This window comes from Corapipo altera, unplaced genomic scaffold, assembly GCF_003945725.1.
Source record: "Corapipo altera isolate COAL_440 unplaced genomic scaffold, ASM394572v1 61356, whole genome shotgun sequence".
Lineage (NCBI taxonomy): Eukaryota > Metazoa > Chordata > Aves > Passeriformes > Pipridae > Corapipo > Corapipo altera.
Genome location: NW_020885092.1, coordinates 21,874 through 29,946, shown reverse-complemented (window position 1 = coordinate 29,946; position 8,073 = coordinate 21,874).

The following is an 8,073-nucleotide window of genomic DNA, read 5'->3' as shown; positions in this document are numbered from 1 at the left end:
ATTGAGCCTGCTGTTGACCAGCACCCCCAGATCCCTTTCTGCAGACCCCCAGCCACTCCTCTCCCAATTTATACTTGTGCCTGGCATTAATCACTGAGGTGAGCAGCTCCAGTGCTGTCATGATCCACAGTGAAGCGCTCTAGGGCAGTGCATAGTGGTGATTCCTGAACCAGGGAAATCTCAGGGGGAGACGAGAACTGCCAAGAGCCCTCAACTCATGCAATAGTAGCTGAGACCTGGGTAGACCAGGAGAAAAGGCAGCCAAGCTGCCCCAACACGTATAAAAGAAGCCCATAGGGAGTGACACGAACAGGGCGAGCAAAGAAGACATGGCACAGTAGTTCACACAGGAAGGACGCTGAAGGAAGGGCGCTGAAGGTCTGCCAGCTCGACCAAGCATCCACCTATGGCCTTTCTAAACTCTGTACGCCCTGTGATTGACACAACTTATCAGATAGAGCTCTGATGGGAACATACCCAGTTGTCAGGCTGCAGGGTTTGCCCTACTCTTATGGCAGTACTGAACAGCAGTAATGAGCATACCTGTGGGAGGTGCACCCAGGTAAAGGAAGGGTGGGAGATGAGTAGATGAGGAGCTTTAGGGAGTGTGAGAGAGATAGACTACTGGAATCACACCCTATCTTCCCCTGGACAAGCCTGACAGGCAAAAAGGACACATGATATGGAGTAGTCCCTATCCTCTCTCCGCCTAACTGAACACATTGACTTAAGGGCTAGGGGGCAATGGCAACAAGTTCTGCCCAATCCAGCAGGCACATCTCCTCCATGACAACTCCATCTTCCCGGAGGCCATTGTATAATGGGTATGAGGTTCTGCAAGTGGAACTGAACAATAATGAGGACAATGGTTCATCAAGTTTGGAGGTGTCATCAAGGTTTAGTTGGTCTATGCCCTGTGTTAAAATCACTTTCATAAAGAAAAAAAGATGGGTCATTGCCACAGGAAACTCTCTCCTGAGGAGAACAGAAGGCCCGACATGCAGACCAGACCCACTTCTCAGGGAAGTCTGCTGCCTCCCTGGGACCCAGGTTAAAGATGTGAAGAGAAAACTTCCTACCCTGGTACCGTCCTCAGATTATTAACCATTATTACTCTTTAATATAGGTAGCGATGAAGTGGCAATAGGAAGTCCAAGGGCAATCAAGAGAGACTTCAGGGCCTCAGGATGACTGGTTAAGGGATCAGGAGCACAAGTAGTGTTCTCCTCTATCCTTCCAGTTGCAGGGAACAATGAGGAAAGAAACAGGAAGAGCCATCAGATCAATACCTGGTTTCAAGTCTGGTGTCACAGGCAGAATTTAGGGCTTTTTGATCATGGGTTGGTCTACACAACAGCAGGCCTGCTGGTGTCAAATGGGGTACACCTGTCTCAAAGGGGGAATAGGATCTTTGTGCAGGAGTTAGCAGGACTGATTGAAAGAGCTTCAAACTTGATGCCTTTGAATTTTTAGGAGTTTTAGTTTTTTGTAGATTTTAATATAGCTGTATAGTCTGTCACACTTTAGAATAGTAGTTAACACTTACCAAACCCTATTCCCCCATTTCATATTGAAATTTCTAAATTCTTTAGGCTTGTTTAGGCTCCTTTCAAGGCAGGACTATAGTAAACACATTCTGTTTAAGAACATATGCACCCCAGGCCTGAACAACAAGATACCATCATAACCAAAGCAACCTTCAAGCCCGGAATCTTGGAGAAGTTCCAAAGACAGTACATGCTGTGAAGAAGAGGAAGATGAGGAAGAAAGGGGTCTTGGGACCTCCAACTCAATTTCCGGGGAGGCGTGACAGAGATAAGCCTGGGGTTGGCATGCCAATGTTTGAGGGACGATGTGCTAGTGAGGTCTTTTGGTCTGCCATCTCAGTGGAGGTAGGGGATTGAGATCCACGAGATAGCAAAGACAAAAGGGTTATTGATGAGTTAGAAACCATGGAAGTGCCTGTTGCATTAAGAGTATAGAAAGTTGGCAGAAAATAAACCCCCTTGCATTCCAGATAGTCCTCAGAGATCAGAGGGGCTGAGTGCGTCTGAGCTTAATTTCTGATTATAACCGATTTGACACTATAAATCTGGTGAAGTCCAATAAGAACTTTCACGAGCACAGATTCACAAACTGCAGTTTATTGAAGCAACAAATACAAGTTCAGAATTGCTGTTGATAAATGCACTTACTGCATTAGCACTGTTTGGGGGAGAGAATCGGAAGAGTAAAAGTTAGAAAATTCATGGGTTGAGATAAAGACAGTTTAATAGGGAAAGTAAAAGCTGCACATGCAAGCAAAGCAAACCAAGGAATTAATTGCTTCCCATGGGCAGGTAGGTGTTCAACCATTTCTAGGAGAGCAAGACCCCATCACAAGTAACAGTTACTTGGGAAGACAAACACCATCACTCCAAATGTCTCCCACTTCCTCCTTCTTCCCCCTCCTATTTTATATTCCGAGCATGATGTCATATGGTGTGGAATATCCCTTTGGTCAGTTGGGGTTGGCTGTATCTCCTCCTAACCTCCCATGCACCCCCAGCCCCCTTGCCAGCATGGCAGTACAAAAAACAGAAAAGGCCTTGGCTCTATGTAAGCCCTGCTCATCAATAACAAAAACATCTCTATATTTAGCTCAGTTGGTTAGCCTGGTGCTAATCATGCCAAGGTTGCGGGTTGTGGGTTCAATCCCTGTATGGGTGTCATAGGTTTACTTGTTCTAAAAAACCAAGTAGGGAATTTTTCTTTCCCCTACCTCACTGTAAAAGAAAGATGTTGAATGGTGGAGGGTGGTTTGCCTTGAGTGATCGATCTACATAAAAGAACTAACTAGCAGGCCTGCATTCCAAGCTGATATCCCTCCTAAAACTGTGGGGAGGGGTGATGAGTTTTTTTTCTTCTCCGTAAGGGAGGGCACTTCACTTTTGCCTTAACTCAGGCAAGGTGTTTGTTAGAAAGGTTCAAAGATTGTTTTGTTCTTGGCCTAGTCATCTGACTGTTTTCTGGCCCCGGCTTTCCTGTGCCCTGTTCTGCCGCCAGCCCAGATCTGCTCAGACTTCATCAGAGAGACTTGACCCATCTGCAGAGGAACTTTTTGGGGAGGAGGTCGCCCTTTTTCCCTCCTCCGCTCCCGTGTTTGACAGCAGGTTGTGTCTATTGACGAAAAGGGGGAAATCCTGGCCACAGCCAGCCGCAGACAGAATGAGTTTCGTGGGAAGAACCTGCCTTCTTGTCCCCTTTTCCCCTTCCCCTTCTCACTGTAGGGGAGTAAAATCTCCATTTTCAGTTTCTCCCACGCACTGGGCCCCCACGCGGTGACTGCCAGAGCCCAACAGCGCCCCCTGTCGACCACCACCAAGGAACTGCAGGCTCTGCTCCTCCAGTGCCCCCTGCTGACCGTCGTTAGAATTGCACCAAAAAGCAAAAAGTACTGAACTGTTTCCTTCTGAAGGGGATTTTTGGGTACAGGATTATTGTTTGGTTGGTTTTGTGTTCTTTTGTTGTTCTGCCAATACACATATATCCTTTAATAAAGGGTTGTTATTTTTTCCTTTCTCCATACTTCCTCAATTGGAGCCTCTTAATTTCGGATTTACAATTGCAGATTCCCGGGGTACTCTGCTAAGTAACTCCCTGAATATCTTAGTTTGTTCTCTTGAAACACAGAGTAGCAACTCTGCTGACATTTTTCCTTGTTTTTGTAGTTATACAGACAGTCCAAGAAATGCTCAACCTCTCATTACTGGAAAGTACATGTTTTTAAAACTCAAGCATAACTTATGGGACCAAGAATATGACTGTATTCTTTTTATTTTATTTTGATAGGATTTTTTTTGCCATCTTAAATAGCTGCATTCTTCAAGGGCAGGGCTTGTGTAAGGACTCTGTTGCATTACATTACCTGAGGCCTGATGCAGCTCAGCTTAAGAGTTTTCTTTTTGTGCAAGTAATGCCTTCTATCATTTCAAGTTGTTTCTCCAGTCTTGCATACTTGTAAGGTTTCTACAAATTTATTGATTACTATATAAAAATTAGAAATCACTGCATAACAAATAAAGGTAGGATTTTATTATAGGCACCAGCTATTCCTGCTATTAAGAAAGTTTGCTCTACAGAAGCTCATCTTGGTTCTTAGAAATTCTTCATACTTGAGAAAAAAGTTTATTGTCTGGCACTCCTCAGTTCTGGATCTCCATATTTCTCATGGAAATTTTCATGTTTTAAATTCTGTACAGAGACAAAAGCTTAAATACAACTTTGGAAGTGCTCTATATTAAGGCAATACTGTATAGGAACATCTTTTAACATGCCTCTGATATGCTAGCACAAAATGAGCTTTTTTATATATAAACTAATGTGGAATTCAAGTTTTCATCTCTATCATCTGAACTGATACACAGGGACAGGGAGTAGAACAGACCCCCTGTAATCCAGGAGGAAGTAGTGACCTGCTGTGCCACTTAGATGCACACAAGTCTAAGGGACTGGATGGGATTCATCTGAAGGTACTGATGGATCTGGTGGAAGAGCGCTCTCCATCATTTATCATCAGTCCTGGTTAATCGGGGAGGTCCCAGACAACTGGAAGTTGGCCAATGTGATGCCCATCCACAAGAGGGACCGGAAGGAGGATGCAGGGAGATACAGATCTGTCAGCCTGACCTCGGTGCCCAACAAGGTTATGGAGCAGATCATCTTGAATGTGATCACATGGCACATACAGGACAACCAAGGGATCAAACCCAGTCAGCATGGGTTTAGGAAAGGCAGGTCCTGCTTGACCAACCTGATTTCCTTTTATGACCAGGTGACCTGCCTAGTGGATGAGGGAAAGGCTGTGCATGTTGTCTACCTGGACTTTAATAAAGCCTTTGATACTGTCTCCCACAGCATTCTTTTGGAGAAGCTGGCAGCCCATGGCTTGGACAGGTGCACTCTTTGCTGGGTTAAGAACTGGCTGAATGGCCGGGCCCAGAGAGTGGTGGTCAATGGTGCCACATCCAGTTGGTGGCCAGTCACTGGTGGGGTTCCCTAAGGCTCAGTATTGGGACGAGTCCTGTTTAATACCTTGATCGATGATCTGGATGAGGGGATCGAGTGCACCCTCAGTAAGTTCATGGACGACACTAAGTTATGCGGGAATGTTGATACGCTGGAGGGTAGGAAGGCTCTGCAGAGAGACATGGTCAAGCTGGACTGATGGGCCAAGGCCAATTGTATGAGGTTCTATAAGGCAAAGTGTCGGGTCCTACACTTTGGTCCCAAAAACCCCATGAAGTGCTATAGGCTGGGGGCAGAGTGGCTAGAAAGTGGCACAGCGGAAAAGGACCTGAGGGTTCTGGTCGATAGTGGCTGAACATGAGTCAGCAGTGTGCCCAGGTGGTCAAGAAGGCCAATGGCATCCTGACCTGTATTAAAAATAGTGTGGTCAGCAGGATTAGGCACTAGTGAGGCCACAACGTGAATACTGTGTTCATGTTTGGGTCCCTCACTACAAGAAAGACATTGAGGTGTTGGAGTGTGTCTAAAGAAGAACAACAGAGCTGGTGAAGGGTCTAGAAAACAAGTCTTATGAGGAATGGCTGAGGGAGCTGGGGTTGTTTAGTCTGGGAAAATGAGGCTCAGGGGAGACTTTATCACTCTCTACAACTACCTGATAGGAGGTTGTAGTGAGGTGGGTGTCAGGCTCTTTTCCAAAGTAAAAAGTGATAGGACAAGAGGAAACAACCTTGAGTTGCGCCAGTGAAGATTTAGACTGCATATTAGGAAAAATTTCTACCCCAAAATGGTTGGTAGGCATTGGAACAGGATGCCCAGGGAAATGGTGGTCACCATCCCTTGAAGTGTTCAAGAAACAACTGGATGTGGCACTTAGTGTTATAGTTTAGTTGTAAGATAATGTTCAGTCAAAGGTCAGACTTGACGATCTTGGAGGTCTTTTCCAATTTTAATGATTCTATGATAACCTCACTAATACAAGCAAACTGCTTTCCTGTTAAATGGTTTCCATACATTATAGTATTGTATATAACTTTATACACAGTCCAAAAGTTGGTTAACGACGGATTAGTGGGAATGGGGGAGACCTCCAGGCTTTAGGCTGCTAGCCCATTACCTGCGAGGTGAATGCCCTTCCCCCCGCCCCAGCACGTGGCCCTGCGACCCCGCAAGGAGCACACAGACCACCAGGGAGGGACGGACGAAAGAGGAAGTTTATTGTGGGGTAGGGGTTTATAAGGCTTTCAGGAGGGTCAAAAGGGGACCAATCACAAGTTCAGGGTCACATAGAAAAAACCATCAGGTGAAGGGTCAACAGCCAATAGAAAGGGGTTAACAAAGGCCAATGGGAAACATCTCAGGACACCTTCCCAGGACACCTTGTGTGGGAGCACAGGGGATGTTGGGAAGAAGATCAGTGACTCTGCAAAAAGGTAAAAGCCATTTTAAAACCTGTTTAAACCACCTTAAAAACTTCAGTTTCTGTAACATTTGAACTGCTCTCATTTTCTTCACTAATCCATCTCTGACAGGACTTCTTCCATCCTGCATATGGCAAATCCATTGCCACAGGTTAAAAAGTAAAATGTTTTTAAAAAGTTTTTCCAAAGCAATGAAGGTAAAAAATAACTACAAAGCAGGATTTTTCTTCATAATTTTTAATACTTTTCACGTTTACATACTGGTTTAAAATTTGTGATTGTTCCATGGAAGGGCCAACTTTTTTAATTTTTTAAAACTTATCATTAGGATCATAAAGCTATTATAGAACAGTTACACTCTATACACTGAAGGTATTTAAAAATATGATTAATGTTTTAAGTCTGTAGATGAATGGTGGCAATTCAAATATAGCATTATCTGTACAACTTGACAAAAACACAAGGTGGACAATCTGATTAGTTTAAAGAGAATCTGCACAACTTCACATAAGCCAGCTCAGCCCAATTAAATAAAAGGTAATTTTTTTCCCAAGATGCATTTAATTTTTCACAGATAAATTTGTCAAAATAAGATGTTCAGGTCTTCAGACAGGATAACAATGACCATCTCTCATCCTCACTCCCAATACAAATTCTACAAAGTCATTTCCTTCAGATCTAGTTCAGCAACATTCAAATTCACCAAACAGACAGAGATATTCAGAGAATAGCTGATGGATAAGAGAACTGTGTTCTCAGACCTTCAAATTGGTTCAGTTTATGAAAACAGCCATTCTAGAATCATGGGCTGCTTCTGCAAAGATCACAGTTGTATAAATACTACAGATCCATTGACAGGAAGAAGAGAACTCAGAATGCACAGATATGTGGCAGTGATTGGAAAGAGTATTGGGCTCAAAAGACAGGGGATATTTTATAAAACCATAAAAGATCCCTTATGAAAGAAAAGACCTAACGGATATTTGCACATGGACAATCTGAGAGGTTGATAGAGAGTAGTCTTTTTAAATTTGTTTTTAAAGAGGTCAATTAATACCTATTTCTCAATCCTGCAACTCCTTCCATATTCTTTAAGAAGCCTCTTACAACTCGGATTGGGCAGGGCTAGCTGTAGTGAAGTACCAGTGCTTTTATCTAAAAGCAAAATATTATTTACAATTATTATCTATAGTTTAATTTTATTTACAGAATTGCAAAAGTACATCACATTTAGTGCAAATGCAACTAATGATATATTATATATAATAAACTTCCCATATCTTTGCAAAATAAAACCATCCAATTAAATTAAAAAAGTTACTTGCCTGTGTTCAACAATTACAAGAAAAGGCAAATAAGGAGTTAAACTCTTCATATTTCGGACTTTTTTTTCTTTACATTCCCATCAGTAGCTATGGTGGAATTAACCACTACTTGATTGATCTTAAAATGAAGAAGTATATTTGAGATAATTTTTTTAACATTACTATATAAAATGTTCACTAGTGATGTAGTAAACGTACAAATTTTCATCTTATTTGCCTTACTAACTTTAACATATAGGCACTTTTCTAGATATTCAAATGAATAGAATAACTCTGTAATAAGGCATATTCCATGCACACAATTAGAAAAAGGTAAATAAAAC